The 27,073-nt window shown below is 36.0% G+C and overlaps 1 protein-coding gene across 7 annotated transcripts in view; it reads left to right on the top strand.

Annotated features, from left to right (window-relative positions):
- The window catches only part of Mgat4c (MGAT4 family member C), a 651,962-nt gene that overhangs the window by 594,294 nt on the left and 30,595 nt on the right, over positions 1 to 27,073 (top strand). For 6 of the 7 annotated variants that reach the window (XM_052753229.1, XM_052753226.1, XM_052753228.1 and 3 more), the window contains one exon: positions 14,199 to 14,248. The exons of the other annotated variant lie outside the window; for it this stretch is intronic. The gene's annotated coding sequence lies outside the window, so the exon portion shown is untranslated. The remainder of the gene's footprint in view (positions 1 to 14,198; positions 14,249 to 27,073) is intronic. 7 annotated transcript variants of the gene reach the window in all.

Consider the following 27,073-nt stretch of genomic DNA (forward strand, 5'->3'; position numbering starts at 1 on the left):
AATGACATCCAATGTAAATGTCGTCTTTTTGTTAATGTTGTTGTTAATATTTATATGATCGAATTTTAAAAATTCCATGTTTACTATGTCATGATATTTTAGGTTTTATACATATTCCGTTGCGGAATGGCTACATCAGGCTAATTAATACATGTATTGGCTTACATGCTTATCATTTTATTCTCTTACTATTTTAAGAATACAGGTAGCTGTTAACTGTAGTCATCTTATTATACAATTAATCTCTTGAAATTATGCCTCATGTCCAGTTAATATTTTCTATCCTTTGCTGAACATCTCCCTTATCCTTCAACCACAAGCCAGTTCCTGTCATCTTGGTTGTTTCTAGATGCCTCATACAAATGAAATTATTACACTTACCTTTTGAGAAATGACAAGATTACCCCTTTTCTTTCAAGACTGACTGGTATGTCATTGTGGATATTTAGAGGCATTACCTTTACCTTTCTTTACCCATCCATTCATTGATGAACATCTATGGTGACTCTATATTTGCTATATTTTTAATTTTTGAGGCATTCACAAATAGTTCTTAGTGACTATACTATTGACATTTTTACCCACATTATTCAAGGATTCCATTTCTCCATATTTTCTCTAATACATTATTTCATCATGTTGATACAACCTTTCCTAGTAGGTGTGAAGTAATATTTTCTAGTAGATTTAATCAGAATTTCTCTGGTGTTGAGTATATTCCCATAGACCAATTGGTTATTTGTGTGTTTGTTTGTTTTTTTTTTTTTGAGAAAAATCCAGGCAGGTCTTTTTATTTCATATTTTAAGTAATTAATTTATTTCATGCTGCTGAGTTAACTTATCAGAAAAAATGGTCTGCAAACTGTTTTCTCTCATGGCCTTCATTTTCACTTCACATTTTTGTGACCTTTGCTCTGCAGAAGTCTTTATAATTGATGTAACTCAGTTTATCTAATTTTCATTTTCTTCACTATGTTTTGAAGGTCCTTTATAAGAAGTCATTGTTAGGATCAATGTTATGGAGCTTTCCCTGTTTCTGGTTTCAAAGAAGTTGTATCTTAGAACATTCTTTCTTGTTTGACTCTTTATAGATTAATACATGTAGTTTAGCCCAAGTGTCACGGATAAGCCTGTACAGAAAATCTTAATTCACAAGAAGGGAAACTAAGCACTCTTCAACCTAAGAGTAAAATAATATCTTTCAGTTTGAAGTATTTGAAAATCACTAATTTGCCTTTTAGTCATCTATCTATAGTGGATGGAGTATTTAGGACTGAGCTAGAGATTTTGTTTACCAAATGTGATAAATTACTATTCTTGTTATAGCAATTCCTTGTAAATAATTAAGAAGAAAAGGCATTGTAGCTGCTCATCTCATTGAAAAGTCATTTTAAACAACAGTAGACATTCACAAGCATAGGCTGATGTAAGTTGGAAGGAACTCTCTTCATTGCTCCCCAAAGATCTTTTACTTTGCTTGGCTGACTTTGCAACTACAGTAAAGTGCAGCCAGACTCCAGTAAAAAGAAATAAAGTGAGCACTTTGCTTCTTGGTACCTTTGCTGCGGTTTGCATTTCACCACTGGCTTATAGAGATGAAATCTATTACTCGGCAGGCAATGCTTGCACAAATGAAAGATAAATTTTTCTTTGAGACGGGACAGATCACTGAGACTCATAAAATATTAATGATGAAAGCTCTGAGAATTAGATATATCCCTGACCATAGGTTTCTCCCGACAGTTTAACCCATTTTTCTTCCTGTAAGATTCACATCAAGAATGATATGGAAGTAAAAGAATACAAGATTTAAGAGTCCGATGAGCATAGATTTTTGAGAAAGGTAATCTTTCTGTCTTTCATTTTCTATCATGTTTTGTGTTTCTTATCTGCGGTAAATTCTGCTGAGTGATGTAGTATGGTCGATCTAATGTGTGAAGCAGTTCAGGTGCTCAGGGGGGGAATTATCTGGGAAGAATGCAGGAAGTACATATTTCTTAAAGTAATGTATAACAATAACATTCATGTCATAGAAGAAATTCATGTACTCCATAATTAAGTACCGATTGAACTTTTGTATCAATATGGTCATACAAAGTAATGAGTTTCATCATCGCATTTTCTTACATATGTGTTATTCTATTTTGCTCTCATTTGACCCTCCCACACTGCCTCCATCTGTCTCCACTACATCCCACGTGATGATTTCCTTCCCCCACCAGTAATGTCCCCCTGCATGCTTCCATGTCACACATACATCTTTATACAGTTTACAGTGACTGAATATGTATTTAGATGTGTATGAATATCAATAAATGACATCGGTTCTACTTGTCTGTTTTTTGTGAGTTGTTAACGTTTCCAAAATCATCACAGATATGGAATGTGTGCACTTTTTATTATTTCGTTTGTAGAGTGCATGGGGCAACTATTATTACTGTGAATCATTTTTTAAGCATGTTAATCCTAATTTTATCCAAAACAACATTTGCATTACTAGGAAACTAAAGTTGATAGAATTAATTCTAATATGGAAATTTTATTAAATGATATATGATGAGCAAAGATTTTAAAATTATGTAAGTATTTATGATAAATCTAAGTACAGGAAATTTTTTTAACTAATGAATTATTTTCATTAGAATTTCATAGGAAGTCCATATAAATAATCTCATTTTAAAAATATTCTTTGAAATATTTTGTTTATATGTTCATTGCTTTTGAGTGATGTCAGAAAGGTGGCCAATTATCAGTTGTTTTTCTCCCTTCAAAACAAGAGCACAACAGAAAATATAAAAATATACAAATCTACCTAGAGCCTAAAGCATTGCTTTAAAAAATTTCAGAGAAATGGCAAGATCCCCGAGTAATGAAAAGATGCAAGAAAACAGTGAATGAGTCAAAGTAGCCTGTAGTTCATTTGGGAGTACTTGTACGAGCTAGGAGCTAGGAGCCTGTGCTTTTATATGTTTTAGCCTATGTGACCTAAATTCCTATAGATCATGTGATCTTGGAACTAGACCTCCTGTTAGAGTAGAACCCACTTTGAGGGCTATGGCCGTAGTGTATTTCTATTCTCTGGACTTCACAATCCACTGACTTTCTATCTTGTTCATACTGGTAGTTGAAGTCTTAGCACCTTACTGTTCGGAGACTGTGCTAGGTAGAGTTACAACCATCAGTTTCCAAACACACAAGATGCCTTATCTTTGTGGCAATAGGTTGAGAAAAAAAATTGGTTGGGTGTGAATTTTGTAACCCTCTCTATCCTTACATTCTCCTGAGAGAGTCAACCGGACAGCAGCTCTGTGCTACTAGAGGTCTCACCACATACCTTATGGACACTAACAGTGGCCCATCCCATTTGGTAGCCCAATATATAGCCATTTGCCTATCATTGAATCTGCAAATACCTGTCTGTGTCAATAGCCAGCAAGGTAGTGGGCTTGCTACCAAAAAACACTAAGTAGCACCATTATGCTCTGAAACACTTGCCACTTTGCCACTTGACAAATAACTGGGGCAAACAAACAACAACAACAACAACAAAACTATAGAGAGATCACACTACAGATGCCATCCAAAATCAAAACCAATATACTCTTCCTGACCATGCATAGGAGAATGTTTTCCTCTTGCAGTGGATAACCTTTCATAACACAAGGAAATTTACCACTGCACTTGATGCATAGTCAGCCGTTTAGGCACAATGATAACAAAAATATGTAATGTCAAGGGAAATTGAACACAACTCTCCAATACAAGAATCCAAAAAAAAAAAAAAAAAAGTTATAATATGGCTAGAAAGGAATCCAAAGTAACAATTGTAAGAATCCCATTGAGGCTGGGAGGCTAGGTGGTGTTGGCAACGCACACATGCCTTTTGTCCCAAGTACTTGGGAGGCAGAGTCAGGTGAGAATCTCTGTGAGTTCAAGGCCAGCTGGTCTACAGAGCAAGATCCAGGATAGGTACCAAAGCTATACAGAGAAACTCTGTCTAAAAAAAAAAAAATCCCATTAAAATGTAAAGGAGTCATACAAGTCCTACACTTAAGATTCAGGGAACATTGATGAAGAGGGGCAGAAAGTTGATAAGATCCAGAGAACCAGAACATCTACTGAAAGATAGTGTCTTCTATACATGACAGGGAAGCTGAAATAGGAAATTTCCAAAATATGGTTGCCTTAACAAGACTTGAACAATGAAAATACCAGTTGACAGGCCAATGAAGATGGGAGAAATCTCTCAAGGCCACACCTAATTTAAGATCTGCAGACAATGCATATCGAGAGCAGCAGAGTCAGTCTACTCCAGTGAGGAGCACTCTAATTGGTTATCCAATACCAAGTGGTCGGCACTAACTATAGATACACATAAATAGCATCAAGTGGACTCAGCAGTTTGTGTGTGTGTGTGTGTGTCTGTGTGTCTGTGTGTGCATGTGTATGTTCATGCTTGAGTGTGTGTGTGTAAAATTTTTAAAAGTCTATGAATTTGAGAGGGACACAATAATGGACAATATGGGAAGAGTTGTAGAGTGGAAAGGAAAGGGTATAAGTGATATAGATACAGAACAAATATATGAATTATCAAAAAACAAGAAAAATAAATACATTAAGTAAAATTCTTTAATAAATTCATAAGAAAAAATAGTGATGTAGAAATGCTAAAATAAGAGTTAGAAGATTCTGTATGATATTTTACCATATAACTAAAGTTTCATCATATTGTGCAATTTTTTTGTCCTGGAAAATTTTAATAGGAAATACTTCCTTGATGCTTATTTTTATAAAGGACGAAATTTAATAGAAAGAATAAATGAATAAAAATAAAAGCATACTGAATTTAAAAATAAAAAGTATACTAAATACAAACAAGTAAATTAATTCAGAAAAGTAACTCCTGAAATAAATGAAAAATCTAACACAGGTAGATATCATATAAACAGAAATTTTACAGGTAGAAGATTTAATGAATGATATTGCATACACTACAACATTCAAATCACAGTCTAAATTAATCATATGAAAACCTTTTTAACTTCAGTGCAGATATTTTGAATTAAATTAGAGAGGGAAGAAAAGAGTAGAGAAGACTGGAGAGATGTCTCAATAGTTAAGACCAGATACTAGCTACATTGCAGGGGACTTTAGGTTCAGTGCCCACCACTAACACTGAATATCTCACTAGTGTCTCTAATATCTTTTCTTGGGGATCCACCACCCTCTTCTGGCCACCTAAAACACTTGCATGCACACACATAAATAAATACACAGTCACAAACACAGAAATAAAAACCAAATGAAAATAACTAATAAGAAAAAAAGCCAAAGATGATTTATACAAGCTTTGTTAGTCAATGTTCTCTACAGGAAGAGAACTGATGGAATCAGTATTTACTATGAAGAAGTTTGGTTAGATTGGCTTGTACAATGTGGACTAGATAGTCCAACAATGGTTGTGTGTCAGCTAGAAAGACTAAAACTTCACAGATAATCTGTTTGTGAACTGGGGTGCCTCGATAATAGTAATCTTAATATGGAAATGAAGGCCTTGAATGCCACAGGTCTTTGGTTTACAGGAAGACCAAAGAATCTGTGTTTCCATGTCATCAAATGATAACATCTGCATTAGAGGGTACAGGATAGGTAAACTCATCCGTATGGAACAAAGATAGACAGGCAGAGATGCCTTGCTTTTCCCTCAGACTTCTTTCTATATTGCCTGCCACCTGAAAGTGCCATCCATTCTGTTCGAGAGTCCTTTTCATTTAATGCTTTCAGTAAATACACTTTCAGACTTGCCCAGAGGCATTTGTCTTAGTTGACCCAGAACCAACTAAGTTGATAACCAAGCCATGAGAATCCATTAAAGAAATAAACAATTGTGGTGTTAAAGTTTCAAAATAGATGGTGAAAAGTACTGAAAAGATAATCATCACATTAATACAAAAAACATTCTAAATTCCTGAAACATGATAATTCTGAAGCAGGTACATGGATTATGCTCTTTTCTTTTGGAGTATTAATTTAACTGGGCAATATTTGTTTATGCTACAAAATAGTTTTTAATGATGTGAAGGTGTGTTACAGTTGCTACTGCTGCCTTAGTTAATAATGTGTTCCATTTGTTTATGCTGCATTGTGTAATTATGAATAGATGTGTTACTGTTTCACTCTGCCTGCCTAAGGCACCCAATTGGTCTAATAAAATCCTGAGTGGCCAATAGCTAGACAGGAGAGGGATAGTTGGGGCTGGCAGGGAGAGAGAATAAATTGGAGAAATCTAGGCTCTGGAGAAAGAGACAAATCTAGGCTCAGAATAATGAGAGAAGAAGGAAGAGAAGAGAACAGAGAGAGAAAGAGAGGGAGACACTCAGGACTAGCCAGTCAGTCAGCTGCTAGCCAGCCACAAGAAGCAGTGAAAATAAGATAGACAGAAAGAAGGAAAGAAAGGAAGAAAGAAAGAAAGAAAGAAAGGAAGGAAGGAAGGAAGGAAGGAAGGAAGGAAGGAAGGAAGAAAGATAAACAGCTCTGAGGCAAAACATAGATTAAGATAAACAAATTAAAATAAGAGATAAGCTAATGTCGACCTTTAAAAACTAGTAACAATGCTCTGTGTCATGATTTGGGAGCCCGTTGGTGGCCTACAAGAAAAAGCCTAGTACACTGTTTTGCAGAAGATTTCATGAAAAGCACATCTATAACCATCTGTTGAAAATTAGTGCATTAGGGCCAAGAAGATGCTTCAGCAGGTAAAGACACCTGCAGCCAAGCCTGATGCCCTTCCTGAATACCTAGGGTTCACTTGGTAGAAAGATAGAGCTGAGTTAATCAAGCTCTTCTTTGACCTCCATGCACACACCCAAAAGTAGCTATGTGTGTTCACACAGATGCACAAATAAATAAAAATATTTTTAAAGTCAGGAAAATCTAAAGGGAGCAAGAAAACACACTAAGTTGCTTATCAGAAGATCCTCAGCAATAGGTCCTTACTTTAACATCTTAAAGTGTCTCTTGTATAAGGCCTTCACATTCTTAGAGTTACTCAAAGATATTTTTTTTAAGGAGATAAAACAATTTATTTCAGTTAGGTGACTGTGGAAATAAATTGAATAAGAAATTGAGTATATTCATTTGCTTTCAATGTGATTATGAATGCTTCTTTTTGAATAAATGTAAGTCTTAATACTTCATCAGTTACACAGAAAATTTTGGATCTTGTTATCCAATAAAGAGTAACAGATTTTTGAAACTATTGTGGAATGTACTATTTTTCCTGATTTCCTTCTCAAGATGTTTATCATTTGTATATAGAAAGACTACTGATTTTTATGTATTAATTTTGTATCCTGCTACTTTGCTGAAATCATTTACCAGCTGTAGAGGTTTCCCAGTGAACTTTCTAGGGTCGCTTCTGTATAAAATCATATCTCTAGAGATAGTATGACTTCTTCCTTTTCTATTTTTGTCCCTTTTATTTAATGACTTCAAGAACTATATTCAGTAGATATAAAGAAAGTAGATTTCCATATTTTGTTTCTGATTTTAGTGGAAATGTTTTGAGTTTCTCCCCATCTAGGTTGATGCTGGATGTGGGCTTGTAGTATCTTTATTATGTTGAGGTATGTCCCTTGTATCTCTAGTCTCTCCGGGAATTTTTTAATGAAGGAGTGTTGGATTTTGTCAGAGGCTTTTTCTTCATCTAATGAGATGTCATGCAACTCTTAAATCATTGAACACTAAGAAATCAAGCTGATGCCCAACTAGAATCTTTCCCCCTACTGACTGGCATTCATGGTACTGGAAAATGCTCAGCACACTATTGGAGGAGAAAGGTAATCATTAATTAATAGTTAATATCACCAATTTACAAACTGTGCAACCTACAACAGAGTCCTGACTGCAAGACACACTGTCAAAAGGGGGAAAATAAGCTTTAACGAGATTAAGAAAACAAAAAAAATATTCAAAATTGGAAATGATAAAAGAGACCTTACAATTCATACTGGAAAGAGACAGAGCAACAAATTGGAAACCCTAGACAGAATGTGTTGAACCATGAAGAAACAGAAAACCTAAATGAACCAACAATAAGGAAAAAATGTGGAGTAGCAGAGATAGCTCCATGGTTAATTGAATTTACTTCCCTTTCACAGGATAGAAATTTGATTTCCACCTATAATGGGCAGCTTTAGATGCTAAAGTAGTAACAAACTAAAAACTACAGGCTGCTTATGTTTGCCTTTAACCTTGGATTCTGGAGATCCAATACACTCTTCTGGATTTTGTAGGTACCCTCATGCATAGATGCATACACAGACACAGACCCACATACCTATACATAAACAAAAATAAATGTAAATATTATAATTTTATCCAGAAATCTCCCCTAAACAAATCAAGCAAACTCAGGTAAGGACTGTTGAATTATATCACTTAAAAAACTGTTCACTAATTATTCTCAAACTATTATAAAAATGACATGGAGAAGATTCCTTCAAACTCATTCTGAAACAAATATTACCCACTAACAAAACCAGTCAAATGCAGAATACATCCCCAATCTCACAAAAAGTTGTAGGATAAATAAATATAGAAGCAAATGTTCTCAACAAAATAGTAATAAACTAAATCCCACAGCACATCAAAAAGATAACATGCCATGTCAATATGAGCCTTGCCCAGGGATGCCAGGCTGTTTCAATAGAAGAAAAGCAATAAACATGAACAAAGACACATAATAAAGGACAGAATCTTAAAATCATTTCAATATACACAAAATAATGAAAAAAGAAGAACTATACACTCTGAAAAAAACGAAGAAATATTTAATACAAAAATTAAGATGGATCATTCATTTCATAATGACAAGAACACAGCAAAAGTCGCTCTCTGCAGGAAAACTCTAAAATTGTTTCCCTGTTGATTAAAAAGATGTCTTAGCTATTAAGAGCACTGGGTCATAACTGTCTAAAATTTCAGTTACAGTAATATATATTTAACATATTAAAATGAGTAATAGTTTAATATTTGTTCCTCTATGATCTAAAATAATATGAATATGTCCACTTTTGCTGTAGTTATTCAACTAGCAGTGGAAGTCCTGGAAAAAATAAATTAGACAAAACAAAAAGATTCTAAGATGGACAATAGAAGCTCAAACTCAACCTTTTGCAGATGGCATTCTCTATTATAGGTAACATCCTATACTACTAAAATGTTTTTAGAGTTGGAAAACTAAGTTATGTTGAAAGAAAAAAATCAACACATCAAACAAGCACTGTTTCTATACACCAGTAATGAAGTAACTGAAGAAGAGAAACCAAGAAAGAAACAACATTTACCAAAGACACAAAAATTAGTACCTGAGAATAAATTTAACAAGGAGTGAATGATTTCTATCATGAACTGTTAAGTCACTGTTTTGGTGGGAGTCCTAATAGTGGTGGTGGGAGTGTCTTAGACTCTTTTGCCTGCTCTTGAGAGACTTTTCCTACTACCGAGGTGCTTTGTTCAGCCTTGCTATGAGGGTTTGTGTCTAGTCTTTATAAGCGTGTTCAGTTGATATTCCTGGAAGGCCTTCTCTTTTCTGAAGGGAAATGGAGGAGGAAGGATCTGGGAGAGAGTGGAGATGGGGGAGGGTGTGGAGAGAGGGGAGGGAGGGAAGGCTGTAGTCAGAGTATATTGTGTGAGAGAAGAATAAATAAAAAGAAAAAAGAAAAGAGTCAGACAAAATGGAAATATTCCATGTTTATGAATTTGAAAAATAAATAATATTTAGATTTCCATGCTATCCAAGCAACCTGCATATTGAATGTAAGCTCACCAAAATGTCAGTGACACTTTAGCAGAACAGAACTATAATCCTAAAGTACTGTGGAACCATACAAGATCCTGTATAGACAAAGAATCCTGAGCAATAAGAGAAATGGTGGAAGCCCTATCATACTTATCATATGTATCTATAATTACATAGACATAACAGTACTGCATAAAAATGGACAAGCAGATCAAAAATGGGATATAGAATCAAGAAATGAATCTACATATTCATAGCCAACGGATTTAAAATAAAAACAACTGGAATTGAAATTATAAGAAATAATTTTTTTCCTTTTTTGTTTGTTTTTGTTTTTGTTTTGTTTTCTCTTTTTGTTAAGAGATTTTCTATTCATTTTACATATCAACCATGGATTCCCCTGTCCTCCCTCCTCTAACCCCCAGTCTTCCCCCCAACTCACCCCCGATTTCCACCTCCAAGGAAAGGTCTCCCCTGGGTAGTCAGCAGAGCCTTGTAGATTCAATTGAGGCAGGTCCAGTCCCCTCCTCCCTACACCAAGGCTGAGCAAAGTCTCTCAGCATAGGCCCTAAATTCCAAAGCCAGCTCATGCACCAAGGACAGATCCCGGTCCCACTGCCTGGGGACCCCCTAAGCAGTTCAAGCCAAACAACTGTCTCACTTATCCAGAGGTCCCAGTCCAGTTCCATGGGGGCTCCTCAGCTATAATTCTGGAATGACTACATTTCCACCACAAGTAGAGGCATGAAATTGGATTCCTACCTCACCACATAAAACATCAATTAAAAAACATGGACCAAGCCGGGCGGTGGTGGCGCACGCCTTTAATCCCAGCACTCGGGAGGCAGAGCCAGGCGGATCTCTGTGAGTTCGAGGCCAGCCTGGGCTACCAAGTGAGTCCCAGGAAAGGCGCAAAACTACACAGAGAAACCCTGTCTCGAAAAACCAAAAAAAAAAAAAAAAAAAAAAAAATGGACCAAAACAAAAAGTAACACTTGAAAGTAATGGAAGTAATCAAGATTCAGACTTTTTTCACGGTGATCTGGGCAATTATTTAAGACCCTAGATCAGAGACAACAAAAGCAAAAAATTGTCAAGTGAGATTATAACAAATTCATTAAAACCTTTTGTATATATTTTTAATATAATGTAGAAACAACAGATAGAGTAGAAGACCCTACTTAAAATATTCATCTAAAAAGAAGAATTAATTGCTTAACTGTAGAAGGATCTTGGCCAACTCAATCATAAAAGAACACATAATCCAACTTCAACCAGGGCATGAATCTGAATAAGCATTTCTCAAAAAGGGAAGTGTGCAAATGTCAGCAGTGCATATTTAAATGTTTGCCATCATTAATCATCCAAGAGGTGACAATTAAGACCACTAGGAAATGACACTCAAATTGAATGTCTGCAATCAAAAAGACAGCAAAAGCCGGGCGGTGGTGGCGCACGCCTTTAATCCCAGCACTCGGGAGGCAGAGACAGGCGGATCTCTGTGAGTTCGAGGCCAGCCTGGGCTACCAAGTGAGTCCCAGGAAAGACGCAAAGCTACACAGAGAAACCCTGTCTCGAAAAACCAAAAAAAAAAAAAAAAAAAAAAAAAAAAGACAGCAAAGAGAATCAGAAGAGGAAACTCTCCTAAACTCTTGGTAGTCTCCTTGAAAATCAATATGAAGTTTTCTATAACAATTCAACAGGAACTACCATATAATCTAATAGCTATACTGATGAATGCTTATGGAAGAAAGATAGAGTAAAAACAAGGGAAATGGATCTGTATTTCTAAATTTATTACAACACTGTTTTTAAAAGTCCAGAAATGAAATAGGCAGAGGTTACTTTTCTGTTGGATACACTGATACATGGATTTTATAAGATACACACAAATGCTGCTTACTTTGTCATAAATAGAATACAAGTCTATATTTCCCAACAGCATGAGAGAACTGAAGAATACTCCGTTAAATATGTGAGGCACAGAAGGACAAAAATGTTTTATTCTGTGTGGAAATGAAAAGCACTCATCTGTAGATTTGAAATTAGAACAGTATTCGCCAGAGGTGAGAGGAGAGGAGATAGATAGTTAAAGGATATGTGGTTTAGTAGAATAGGATTGGCTAAATATTTAATATTAAGATACTAACACATTTTTGTATCTCATTTTGCATGTTTGTCTGTATGACTATAGTTGCAAGCACCTAATTGTATGTTTAAAAAAAAATTTGTAGAGAGGATTTTAAATGCCCTCTACACAAAAGAAATGAAAATATTTGACCTGCCTGTATTAAGTATCCTAATTTAATCATTATGTATTACATGCATATATTAAATTATCACATAATCCCAATAAATATATGTAATAATTCGTTGAAATGTTGAAAAAGGTTTTACATGCTAAATAATATAAGCTCCAAAACTACTATTTGTAGGCAGGGGTTCTATCCCTTCAGCAACTCCAAAATATGTGGGAGCTACTTCCCAAATAATTAATCGGAGGTTTAATATTACTTACAAATGTTTGGCTGATGGCTCAGACTTATTACTAGCTAGTTCTTACATCTTAAATTAACCCATTTCTATTAATCTATGTATTGCCACATGTCCATAGCATTACAAGTCTGTTGGCATGTTGCTCCTTGGGCAGCTGGTGGGCATCTCCCAGACTCTGCCCTTCTCCTGTATCTCTGCTTGGACTTTCAAAACTACTATTTGTAGGCAGAAGTTTCTGTACTGCCAACAACTCCCAAATACCTGGCAGCCACTTCCCAAATAATTGACTTGGAGGCTTAATATTACTTATAGATGTTTGGCCAATGGCTCAGGCTTATTACTCAATATTACAATCACTCAATATTGAAAGAGATGGCTCAGTGGCTAAGAGTAATTGCTGCTCTTGCAGAGGATCTAAGTGTAGCTCTCTTCACCTGGTTGGGAGGCTCATAACTCATGTAAATTCAGTTCCATAGATACCCACACTCATATACACATAACTCTACACACACGTGCACATATGCACAAATAAAAGACAACATTTACAAAGTCAAATCATTTCTAAATATCAAAAATCAAGGAAAGTAAAGATATTATAATTACTCTTCTTCTTAATACTTTTGACAATCTCTGTAGTAATAATTTAGCCATTGAAGATATCTGAGCTAATAGCATGTGGGTTTCTACAAACGATTGTGGCCTTAACAAATTAATGTTTACTTGGGGTTGTATTCAAGAAAACAGCATTATTGCTCCTCCTTGGAGATATATTAGTAATTCAGGGCCACCAGAATAGTAGTGAATTTGTGAGTAGGAATAATATAAAAGGTACTTTTATGTATACAAGAAAGCATTAGTGATAAGTAATACTGTATTTCCTATTCTTCCTTTGGTTGGTTAAATGCAAATGACTTTGGAAAGAAACAATCTTTACAGAATTTGTTTCACATTTTCACTGTATTACAGCATTGGTTTTGCTGTGAATACCCTTGTTAACATAGTCTGGCAGACATTCAATAGCAAACTGTGTTCCAGGCAATGAATTTATAATGTTGTAGCAGGAACAATCTCGTGAATGTTGTAAGCCCTTATAGATGATGGAAAAATCAATAACATGGATAAATTTGTAGCAAACTACCCTATGCGCTTTTAGTTGAGGAGAAACTCAGTACTATAGACTAAAATTACTTTCATAGAGAAAATAGCCCAGAACATAAGTGAAATATTGTAATGTATAATTCATTGCTTAGTATAAAATCAATTATGTTAAAAGATAATTATATATGTTACCTTTGTAATGTGCTATATTGCACAGAGTTTGAAATTTTATTTGATAACTTTTAATTCATAGTTTAATTAAACAAAGAGTTATACATATAATAAATTATGCTAAATGTATTCTGTAGTGTTTGTCTGTTTATAAAATGCAGTAAATATAAGGATAATTCAGTTTCATGAAAATAGCAAATGTGATAAAATCTTGTTCAACTTTTAATTATTCCTTTTTTTTTACATCCTGACTTCTGTTTCCTCTCCCTTCTCTCCTCCCAGTCCCCCTTCCTCACATCCCTTCTACCACCTCCCCCATACAATCCTCTCTGTTTCTACTCAGAAAAAGGCAGACCTTCCATGGATATCAACAAAACATGGTATATCAAGTTTAACACAAAGTACATTGCCTAGTATTAGGGCTGAGCAAGGCAACCCAGTATAAGGAATAACATCCCCAAAGCCAGTCAGATCTAGATCCTCTGCATATATCTAACAGTTGTATAGCTTGGTCTTCTTGTGGGACTCTTAACAGTGGGAGAAGGGTCTGTCTCTGACTCCTGTTCATTTTTTGAAAATAAATGATGAGTTACAGAACTACAGTAGTAATATTGAATTTTCTTTATTCCAGGGTGACAAGAATTTTTATACAGGACAGATTATGACAACTTCTTTCTTAAGGTAAGATTAGTGACACAGTTCTGAGGGAACATATATGTTTTATTAACAAAAATATTCCATAGTTAAAATTTGCTGGTAGTAGCTACATTTTGCTTTGGTTCAGGGATCTTATCATTAGTGCCATGATCATACTCCTTTTGTTCAACTTAATCGCTTCCACAATAATTCTGAGGATGTTTCTAAAACAGCTACTGAGTATAATATATGTAGCTTGGTGTTTTAATTAAAACAGAACTATGTTAGCCATGAAAATAGACTAATGGGATAAAAATAAAATATAGTAAGACAAAAAATAAAATATGCTAATATAAGTAAGCTGGCTCCTAGTGAACCCTTCACAATTTATTAATATCTTAAATTTTCCTAAAAATACAAACACAGTGACCTATTAATTATTATGAACCTCTAGACTCTTCAGTTAATTTCCTGGGTAGTTTTGCTCTGTCTGCTTTGATAGTCACAAGTTGGCTGTTCATACCCAATACCCTGGCCAGATTACAAAAGCAAAGGATTTGATTATAAAGATGCCAACACTTGAAGCTTCATGTTTTTCAGATTAAGTGTAAATAGAAATATTTTTTTTCTTTTTTGACTTGAATTCAATATCTAACCTCTGCTAACCCTGTATTTCAAACTAATTTATGACTTCTACAAATTTTCAGTCTTTCCTTCCATAATTCTGTTATGCTTCTATGATTTCTCTCCCTTCCCTAAAGCGAGGACTTTTTAGCCCATTAATCTCAGCAAACTATTAAGCCTTGTCAACAGAGAAAATGGGTATGAACTTTGTGTGAGCAATTTGAAGAAAAAGAAGTAATTGGCGTTTTTCCTCTCATCTTTTATTCTCCCCAAATAATGGGACTTGTAATGCTTTTGAGATTTGTGTAATTGTCATTAATATATACTGCTTATCTACAAAAACAGTATGTGGAAGCCCATTTTAATTATAGCAAAAGGCTTGCTTGGGGAAGTATATCAATAGAGATGGCCTGTGAGGGTTCATAAGCTCATTCCAATTTCTTTCTGTGTATGAATGAAATGTGATCTCTTTACTTTCTGCTTCAGCTACCAGGCCTTCTCCATCCTGGAGAAGGATTGATGGATTCTACCCTTGTGGAACTGTAATCTAAAAATAAATCCTTTCTTCATTAAGTTGTTGTTGTTTTTTTTTTTTTTTCAATCAGGATATTTTATCACAGCAACAGAAAAGTAACTAATACACTCACATTTTGGGGGTATGTAATAAAGTAGCTGTCATTGTCACCCCACAGTATACACATTTAAAAAGGTCTTGTTGAACAAATTAAAAACCATTTCCAATGGTTTAAAACAGCCTTATTCTAGTTAAGAAAATGTCATTATCATGATCCTGTATTCGAACAATGAAGGTTTTTGTTTTTGTCTTTTAATTCTAAATTTACAGTTGTAAACCATTAATTGTAGTGAGCTCATTTGCTGAAAATAGTTTGCTTTTAAAAAACAGTTTCATATCTGGGAAGCAGGTTTAGGTTTATCGAGAGAGAGAGAGAGAGAGAGAGAGAGAGAGAGAGAGAGAGAGAATGTGTGTGTATCAGAGTGAGATCATGTTTGTGCAAGAGTACATATGTGTGCAGGTACATTCACAAATATATCTCTGTATTTTTGCAGGCTTGAGGTCAACATCAAGCTTCATTTCTCAGAAAATCTATCAGCCCACTTTGTAACAGGGTCTCTCATCATCTTGAATCTCACCAATTAGGCTATACCAGTGGTTCTCAACCTTCCTAATGCTGCAACACTTTAATACAGTTCCACATGTTGTGGTGAACCCCAAATACATTAATCATACAATTATTTTATTGATACATCTTAAGTGTAATTTTGCTACTCTTATGAATAGCAATGTAAACATCTGATATGCAGGATATCTGATATGCAACCCACAAAGAGGTCCATGACTCACAGGTTGAGAAGGGTCTAGACAGTGAGATCCAGAAATCCTGATGTCTCCATCTCTCCAGCATGGCAATTCTATGTGTGGTCACTATATGTGACCTTCTCATATGATTTCTACAGATCAAACACAAGTCATCACATTTTAAGGCAAACAATTTACTAACCGACAGAGTCACCTTATCAGGCCCTAGTTTCATGCTCTTGATGGGACAAACTAAAGGTATATCACAAATAATGTGCACATAATCAAAGGAACGCAGGAGACTTCAACAGTAACTCCCCACAGCATTACAGCATAGGCACAAAATAAGTGTTTATTTGGATTGTCTTTGGTCAATTTACCTTTGCTCTATATGATAGATCCATAGGGATAAAAATAGAAACAATAGTGATGACAGTTAAAACTTTTGACAGAACATGGTACATGTTTGTCTAAATCCAGAGCATTGGGTTGAAAAAAATACCCTGGATATACCAAATGAATATAATATATGAGTGGGTTAAATTGATGGCAAGTTTTTTATATTGCATATACTACTAATAATATTAATTGAGCTGAAAACACATGGAAAGCCAGATTTGACAAAATCTCATTGTAGTCAAGAAAACAAAGCACAGGCATTAATAATTCACTTTCCAGCCAGCAAGATGGCTCAGCATTGTAATCACGAGGACTTGGGTTCTATCCCCAGAATCAACATTTTAAGTCATGCATGGTGCTTTGCCACTTTTTCACTGCTGGTGAAGTAGAGGCAGGGGGAGCCTGAGGCTTCCTGGACAGTCATCCTAGCCTCCGTGGTTAACTTCGGGCTTTTGAGATCACATCTCAAAAACACAAGATGGACAGAACCTGAAGACCTAAGGTTGCTCTTTGGACTACAGAATATGAATTCACAAGTATAAACACAAATTACATCAACACAAACACACACACACTTACACATCAAAAATTGATTTTCATCTGATAAATATGAGATATATATTTGAACACATTTTATCCTTATAACTAGACAAACACAGAAACCAGACTGTTGTTTAAATCATCAAAATAAACAATTGTATATCAGATAAGAAAACATTAAGTAAATGTAGTGTCTTTGATGATCAAATGTTGTCGTTTTGCCAATGGTGTTGTCCTTCTTCAATTAGATAGAAAGTATATACAATATGTACTACATAAATAACTTTACCTCAAAGAGTATCATACATTTAAGACAAGAAACACTAAAACATTTGCAGCCTTCATTCCCTTTATTATCGGTAACAGTGTTGCATAATTATAGAATCATAGGCATAATGTCAATGAGTAATTAGAGAAATTAGCAAAATGTCAAGAAATTTGAATAGGGAAAATTGTAGGAAACAAGAATCTTCCCCTACAAGTTAAAGAACTTTTTAATTAGATCCAATGAATTGTTACAATGTGGGAGTGAGCTATGACTCTGTATTCTAATTTCTATTATTAGATACTTACCTTGATATTCATCTTTCTTTGTGGAAACAGCAGATTGAACCTAGAGTCTGTGAATGCTATCATTGAACCACAGCCCAAGTTAGTCTCTCTTTACATGCTTGTAATGGACAAGTCAATCCTCTTAATGTGGAATAATGCTATGTTGTTGGGTTGGTTTTTTTTTTTTTTTTGGTCTTTTATTAACTATGTACTGATTTATTATTGATGTTAATTACTTTGTGCAGTCATAAATTATTTTCTCTCCTTCTCTCCCCTTCTTACTGCATCCCTCTTTAAAAGTTACGATTCCTTAGTTAGCATACATTATTGTGTAGAAATAACTTAAACAAATTCAAATCAAATGAGGAAATATTACTACATGAGCGCATCTACACCAGAGTGAGAAGTGGTAGAAACAACAATGTGCACAGAAGTGTGTAGGCTGTTCTGTGCAGTTTCATTTTGTGCACCTCACTGTGGTACTGAGAATGAAACAGATGTGGACCTCTTTTATCAGATATCCTTACCCTTGGGTTAAACTTAGTGGCATTGAAAGTGATTATGGTGTTCAGAATGAAAGAATTTTGTGCACGATGCTGAAACCAAGCTGATTATATCTGGCACTCAGTAGAAAATGTACAACCATGTATAAAGCGGTAATAATCACTGACCACTACAAATCCAATTTCAGTCACAGTGTCAATTCTAGATGTTATATGAGAGTGTTAATACTCCTATATTGGAGCAGACATGTTTGTTGCTTTTCTTTTTTTTTCTTTTTCTTCTTTTTTTAATTAATATTTTTAATTTTATAATTTAATTTAATTTTACATATCAGCCACGGATTCCCCTGTCTTCACTACTCCTGCCCCCCCCCGGCATTCTCCAAAATCCACCCCCCATTCCCACCTCCTCCAGGGCAAGGTCTCCCCTGGGGATTTAGCTCAGCCTTGTAGATTCAGTCCAGGCAGGTCCAGTCCCCTCCTCCCTTCACCCAGACTGGGCAAAGTGTCCCAGCATAGGACCCAGGCTCCACAAAGCCAGCTCATGCACTAAGGACAGGTCCTGGATCCACTGCCTGGGAGCCTCCCAAACAGTTGAAGCTAATCAACTGTCTCACTTATCTAGAGAGCCTGATCCAGTTGGGGCTCTTCAGCTATTGGTTCATAGTTCATGTGTTTCCATTCGTTTGGCTTTTTGTCCCTGTGCTTTTTCCAATCATGGTCTCAACAACTCTCGCTCAAAAAATCCCTCCTCTTTCTCACATATTGGACTCCTGGAGCTCCACCTGGGGCCTGGCCATGGATCTCTGCATCTACTTTCATCAGTCATTGGATGATAGTTCTATAATGACAGTTAGGGTGTTTGGCCATCCGGTCAGTTCAGGCTTTCTCTTGATCATTGCCAGTAGTCTATTGTGGAGTTATTTTTGTGTATTTCTGGGGACCTCTCTAGCACTTTGCTTCTTCCTGTTCCCATGGGGTCTTCATTTATCATGGTCCTTCTTTTCTTGTACTCCCTCTCTGTTCTTGATCCAGCTGGCATCTCCTACTCCCCTAAGCTCTCTTTCCCCCAACCCTTGCCCTTCTTTACCCCTCCTCATGTCCAGTTTGCTTATGCAGATCTCATCCATTTCTCGGTCATTGGGTGATCCCTGTGTCTTTCTTAGGGTCCTCTTTACTAGGGAGCCTCCCTAGAATTCTGAGTTGCAGTCTGGTTATACTTTGCTTTACATCTAGTATCCACTTATGAGTGAGAACATACCATGTTTGTCTTTCTGAGTCTGGCTTACCTCACTCAGGATGATTTTTTCTAGATCCATCCATTTGACTGCAAACCTCATGATGTCATCAATTCCACTAAAATCAGGAACAAGGCAAGGCTGTCCACTCTCCCCATACTTATTCAATATAGTACTTGAAGTTCTAGCCAGAGCAACAAGACAACATGAGGAGATCAAGGCGATACAAATTGGAAAGCAAGAAGTCAAGCTTTCCCTATTTGCAGATGATATGATAGTATACATGAGTGACCCCAAAAATTTGATCAAGGAACTCATACAGCTTATAAACACCTTCAGCAATATAGCAGGATACAAGGTTAACTCAAAAAAATCAGTAGCCCTCCTATATAAAATTGACAAACAGGCTGAGAAGGAAATCAGAGATACATCACCCTTTACAATAGCCACAAATGATATAAAATAATTTGGGGTAACTCTAACTAAGCAAGTGGAGGACCTGTATGACAAGAACTTTAAGTCCCTGAAAAAAGAAATTGAAGAAGATGTCAGAAAATGGAAAGATCTCTAATGTTCATGGATTGGCAAGATTAACATAGTAAAAATGGCAATCTTACCAAAAGCAATCTACAGATTCAATGCTATTCCCATCAAAATCCCAACATAATTCTTCACAGACCTAGAAAGAACAATACTCAACTTCATATAGAAAAACAAAAAATCCAGGATAGCTAAAAGAATCCTGTACAATAAAACAACCTCTGGAGGCATCACAATCCCTGAGTTCAAGCTCTACTATAGAGCTACAATAATAAAAACAGCTTGATACTGGCATAAAAACTGACATGTGGACCAATGGAATCGAATTGAAGACCTTGACATTAATCCGCACACCTATGAACATATAATTTTCAACAAAGAAGCCAAAACTGTAAAATGGAAGAAAAAAAAGATATTGAGCAAATGGAGCTGGCTTAACTAGATGTCAACATGTAGAAGGCTGCAAAAAATCCATATCTGCCACTGTGCACAAAAATTAAGTTCAAATGTATCAAAGATCTCAACATAAATCCTGTTGCTCTGAACCTGATAGAAGAGAAAGTAGGAAGTAGTCTTGAATTCATTGGCACTGGAGATCACTTCCTAAATATAACACCAGTAGAACAGACACTGAGAGAAACAATTAATCAATGGGACCTCTTGAAACTGAGAAGCTTTTGTAGAGCAAAGGACACAGTCAACAAGACAAAGTGACAGCCTACAGAATGGGAAAAGATCTTCACCAACCCCTCATCTGACTGGGGGTTGATATCCAGAATATATAAAGAACTCAAGAAATTAGACATCAAAATGTCCAACAGTCCAATTAAGAAATGGGCTATAGAGCTAAACAGAGAATTCTCAATAGAGGAAGCTCAAATGGCTGAAAGACATTTAAGGAATTGCTCAAAATCCCTAATCATCAGGGAAATGCAAATCAAAATGACTCTGTGATACCACCTTACACCCATCAGAATGGCTAAGATCAAAAACACTGAAGACAGCTTATGCTGGAGTGGATGTAGAGCAAGGGGAACTCTCCTCCACTCTTGGTGGGAATGCAAACTTGTACAGCCATTTTGGAAATCAATATGGTGCTTTCTTAGAAAATTGGGAATCAATCTCCCCCAAGACCCAGCTATACCACTCTTGGGCATATTCCCAAGGAATGCTCAATCATACCACAAGGGCACATGCTCAGCTATGTATATAACAGCATTGTTTGTAATAGACAGAACCTGGAAACAGCCTAGATGCCCTTCAACTGAAGAATGGATAAATAAAATGTGGTACATATACACAATGGAGTACTACTCAGCAGAGAAAGACTATAATCTTATACCCTAAGGACAGTTTTGCATTCTTTCAAATGTACTACAATGAATGTTAGGAAAGCTTCAGCTAGGCTCAGTCCCATCCTTATCAAATTGAGTTAGTTTTCTGCACTCTTTGGCAATGATTAATTTCCTCTTGGCATAAGGGTGAGTGAATGATCATCACTCTTCTTTCCAGCTTACATGTTCTAATCATGTTTGATTTTATGTTATGTTTCAACTTTAATAAACAATCATATTTGAGTCACTAGTCAAAGATATTGGCCGTTGTATCACAATATAATTAATACTACACTGAGAAGCAATACAGATGCATTTGTCGTATCTAAATCATGTTTTTCCATCTTTAGCTCCTTTTAATTAAAGACAGCTTTTATGATACTAGGGTTTTAAGCTGTATCTTATGTATGTTAGGCAGACACTCTGTCAAATGGGCTACATCACCAGCTCATATCGCTCTTTTAAATGCATCAACCCAATGTTTTCTCCCAAAAGATTCTCAGCAAGCACTGGAAACCATAGAAATTTTTTACTGATATTCACTATTGACTTAGATCCAGTCTATTTTGTCATTTGTTGAGATTTATTCTATGTACTAAAGATATAAGGTATACCAATCCCCAGAATTCAGTATTACTAACCTCATCCCCTAGTTCTGTGAAAAAAATATCATAGACATTACACAATTCTTCACAATCAATTTTCCTTTGCACCACCACCATGAACTTTTAAGATTCAAAAATCTAAAACAAGTGTATATAATGTTGGTATTTAACAGTGGTTGGAAGAATGGGTCAATGATCTAAGTCTCTGAACCTCCTTTGTCTGAAAAGGCACATGGCTTAAACCATTCATTGCCATAAGCTGATCTTCCTTGCTTTAAGAGAAGTAGGTCATTCATAGTTTGATATTTTCTTTACTTTCAGTGTGTTCTTCTTAATATGCATAATAAACATATTCACATCTCTGTTGCTCTGTAGCTAAGAAATTGATTGTCATTAAATGAATGTTTCTATATTGTCCCTCAAAATGCACATGCAGGAAATTTAAATTAAACTCTAGATATACTCTTTCCTATAATAACTGTACTTTCATGTCTCTTATAATGTTAGAGAGTGCTACACACATTAATTAATAATATAAAGAGGCAACTCCAGGCAAGAGTCTAATTGCGGTATGTCTATCCTCTGAGGTCCTTCATTAGGTCTAAGGAAAGTATCATCACTGACATTATGCATACCCACTGAAGAAGATAAACTGGAGAAAGTAATAATTCATAGGCTTTAATAAATATTTAAGAAGTTCTATCCTCTATTTTCTTTTTGGATTTAGGCTTCGGACAGGTTTAAAACAGGAAATTGTTATTACCCAGAGGTGATGGAGAAATATGGATTCTCACATAGTTAAGAGGGTTTTTGTTATTTTGTTTTTGTTTTCCTAGATTTTACCAGAACAGATCTGGATGAAAGCATTTTAAATGTATTTAAATAAGCTACTTAAAAAAATGTACTAAAACAAGCATTGTATCTGAAAACTTTCCTTTGGAACTATGCTAATCACTATTAAAGACAGCAGATTCAGGCCTGCCCTGGTGGTTAACTGCATGTTGACTTTTATTTTCCCAGGCTCAGCCTAAGTTACAGCCCTTCCTGCTTTAAACTGATGATGCTATGTACTTTTGCCTTAAGCTAGGGCGGATTCTAATAAGACTGAAAAACTTTCCCCATAGAGTCATTCTATTTAAGTGATTGACTGAAATGCTAAACCAATAAAACTATGTGATTCTAGTCAATTGAAAGAATTCAATCCTGTTATAGATACTTTATGACAAGTGATAAATCATAAATAAAAAAATCCACAGAATTTGTATTCATGTCAAGAAAGCATGCAATATGATGATTTTGATTATAGTAATTCCTTAACAGTCATGTTTTATACCACCTATTGGGTGGCACATGGCTACATTTTGAAATCATACGGCCAAAATTTCTATAAATTCTAAAAATGAAATGTGAACTCCATAATGTCATTATATTCAGGTTAGGTCAAAATTAAGAATTAAATGGTTGTGCATTTATCCATTTACCAAGCTAGTTACTTTAACTCAATAAAAATAGTAAACTATGAAGTCAAGTATTGATACACTGGATTCAAAGTTAAGAAACTACGTATCAAGCTATACCTAAAATGACACAGCCAGTAAGGAGAAAGTTCAAAATGTTCTTCCCAATCTACCCAGCACCCATATTCAGTCCTTAAAGCTGATGCCCAAATGGCATGGTATTTGGAGTTGCCTTGAAACATAAACAAGAGTTAAGTGTCTAAGGATGATGAAACTGGAGGCATAGGAAACAAAGAAACAAAAGCCCATGATAAAATGAATGCCATCATTCAGAAAAGGAGGAGGCTCTTTTTGCTAGATAGTCATCCCTGAAATAGGATCCCTACAATGTCAGAAATGCAAGCAGCTCTTATTGTCAAACATTTCTACCGTGGAAAGACAAAGTATCTATTATTTGCTAAGTGCTTTAATATAGGTAAAGAGGATTAGAGTAAATCAGAGCCTTATAAAGACACTGCTGTTATCAGCATAAAGGATGTACTAAAGGAATAAAGAATTGTGACCTAGCTTCAATAAAACTCTGGTACAGCAATAATGACACAATAAGCTTTTGCTTCTGATCAACAATTTCCCACCAATGTACTCAATGATTGTTTTGAAAAATAAATGTGCAATTTTTACCAAACACTCCACCTTGTGTCTAGCAAATGTTGTTGCTATAGTGACCAATAGGAGCAATGGATAGAGACCTTTCTCCTCCAGGACTTAATTCAGGAAAGAAAGAGAGTCTGTAGAAAAGAGCAGCAAGCATTAAAAGAACAGTGTCAGAGACTCTTCTGAAACACAGTAGATGGCGAAAAGTGAGGTGCTGGGTGCTTCAAGTAGGCTTGATAGAGTAAAGGAAGTTCAACTAATCACAATGCTTCTTAAACCTAATGGTACGCTGTCAAGATGTATCAGTCCGGCAGCACTTCAAAGGTTCAAAGATGCTGTGCTGTTGCAATTAGCCAGAAGAAAAAGCAGGTTTAAAAACACACAGAGAACACACACACACACACACACAGAGAGAGAGAGAGAGAGAGAGAGAGAGAGAGAGAGAGAGACAGACAGACAGACAGACAGACAGACAGACAGACACAGTGAGAGACAGAGAAACAGAGAACACTGGAAAAACTGAAGAAATGAACAGAAATCAGTTGGGCTAGAACATGTAGACTCCATGCATATGGACACAATGGTCCCAGAAAGTTGGTACTTGTCAGTGGTGTTCTTCAATTTTTGAAAAACAACCTCATCGAATTTTGCGTACCTCTAAGTCCATCTCTAGAATACTAGCACACACTGAACATGGGTTCAGCAGCTTAATTGTAAAACATAACAAGCATGTATTTTGCATAACTTGATCTGCAATCTCCAACTGACTTGTAATAAAATTATAAAAAATAAATTCCCTCCATTTTTCATTTATATTCTGATTGGACTACATCAACTCTCAGAAAGACATAAGAAGTAAATCTTGTGTTGCTTGGTTAACAAATTAGGTTACCATTTCCCTTGAGTAGCAGCAGTATTAATTGTTCATAATTTTTAATTGCTCTGCTAAACATCGTCATTTAGTAGAGTATGACTTGATAGTTAATTATACTGGAAAAGGCTCAGCAACAAGATACTTTATATGTTAGGAGAAAATATATTCATATTTGTATCTTTATGGATTATTCAGGAACACAGGTGACACTGAAATATGACAGGTATATCAATTCATTAAGAAAAAAATAGATGAATATGATAAAATTTATAAATCAAGGCCAAATGATTTAAGTTGTGTATTAGATCCAAACTGAATAAAAATACTTAATTTATGATTTGGGAGTCACTTCTAATATTAAAATCTGGCTGTGTTAGAAACAAATATATCATGTGAGAGGTCTTATAATTTAAAATCTCTTGTGTATACAGCAAGGAATATTCTCAAGTCAAATTACAAAGGCTGAGAGCAATGATTTTTTTAAAGCATACACTCTTTTTATTTTATAATTAACTTAATTTCAAATATCAGCCATGGATTCTGCCATCCTCCCTCCTCCCACCCCCAGCCCTCCCCCACCAAATCCTCCAAGGCAAGGTCTTCTCTGGAGAATCAGCCCAGCCTGGTAGACATAGCCAAGGCAGGTTCAGTCCCCTCCTCTTTACACCAAGGCTAAGCAAAGTGTCCCAGCATAGGCCAAAGGCTCCAAAAAGCCAGCCCATGCACCAAGGACAGATCCTGAATCCACTGCCTGGGGGCCTCCCAAACAGTTCAAGCTAATCAACTGTCTCACTTATCCAGAGGGCCTGGTCCAGTTCCATGGGGACTCCTCAGCCATTGGTTCACAGTTCATGTGCTTTTTCCAATTGTGGGCTCAATATCTCTCACTCATACAATCCCTCCTCTCTTTCGCCAAATGGACTCCTGGAGCTCCACCTGGGGCTCGGCCACGGATCTCTGCATCCACTTCCATCAGACACTAGATGAGAGTTCTATCATGACAGCCATGGTGTTCAGCCATTCGATCACCAGAGCAGGTCAGCTCAGGCACTCTCTCAACCATTGTCAGCAGTCTACATTGGAGGTATCTTTGTGGATTTCTGGGGAACTCTCTAGCACTCTGCTTCTTCCTATTCCCCTGGGGTCTTCATTCATCATGGTATCTCCCTCTCCATTCTCCCACCCTGCTCCTGATCCAGCTGGGACCTCCCACTCTCCTAAGCTCTCTTTCTCCCAACCCTTGCCCTCCGTTACCTCCACCCCCACCCCCAGTTTGCTCATGTAGATCTTATCCATTTTTCTGTCGCTAGGCGATCCCTGTGTCTTTCTTAGGGTCCTCTTTACTAAGTAGCCTCCCTGGAGTTGTGAGTTGCAGTCTGGTTATCCTTTGATTTACATGTAGTATCCACTTATGAATGAGTACATACCATGTTTGTCTTTCTGAATCTGGGTTACCTCACTCAGGAAGATTTTTTTCTAGTTCCATCCATTTGCCTGCAAACCTCATGATGTCATTGTTTTTCTCTGCTGAGTAGTATTCCATTGTGTATATTACCATCATATTGATTTCCAAAATGGCTGTACAAGTTTGCATTCCCACCAACAGTGAAGGAGTGTTCCCCTTGCTCCACATCCTCTCCAACATAAGCTGTCTTCAGTGTTTTTGATCTTAGCCATTCTGATGGGTGTAAGGTAGTATCACAGACTCGTTTTGGTTTGCATTTCCCTGATGACTAAGGATGTTGAACAATTCCTTAAATGTCTTTCAGCCATTTGAGCTTCTTCTGTTGAGAATTCTCTGTTTAGCTCTATAGCCCATTTCCTTTAATTATAAGTTTTACCATTCAATTCATCATTGTGGTGAAGATGGTTTGTGATATATTATTGCTAACATGAATTTGAAAGGGTAGATTCCAAATGTTCCTACCACACAAATATAACTAAGATGAAGGATATGTTGCTTGAAAATGGTATCAGTTTACAATGCGTGCATTCATTTACCATATTGCGATTATATCAAAGTACATTCAAGGTAGCTAAAATTCCAGTATAAATCAGATTGAAACGTGTACTGACCATTCTTAGCTAAGGAGCTATTGTCAGTTAATATTGTCTGGAATAAGAATATAAGGTTATAGCTACTACTAGGTACTCCATGCTTCAGGAGATGACACACCCATACATATATAGAAAGAACTAAATCTACGCAGTGGGATATATATATATATATAT

Source organism: Peromyscus californicus, unplaced genomic scaffold (assembly GCF_007827085.1).
Source record: "Peromyscus californicus insignis strain IS unplaced genomic scaffold, ASM782708v3 Scaffold_24__1_contigs__length_46423439, whole genome shotgun sequence".
NCBI classification, from domain to species: Eukaryota; Metazoa; Chordata; class Mammalia; order Rodentia; family Cricetidae; genus Peromyscus; species Peromyscus californicus.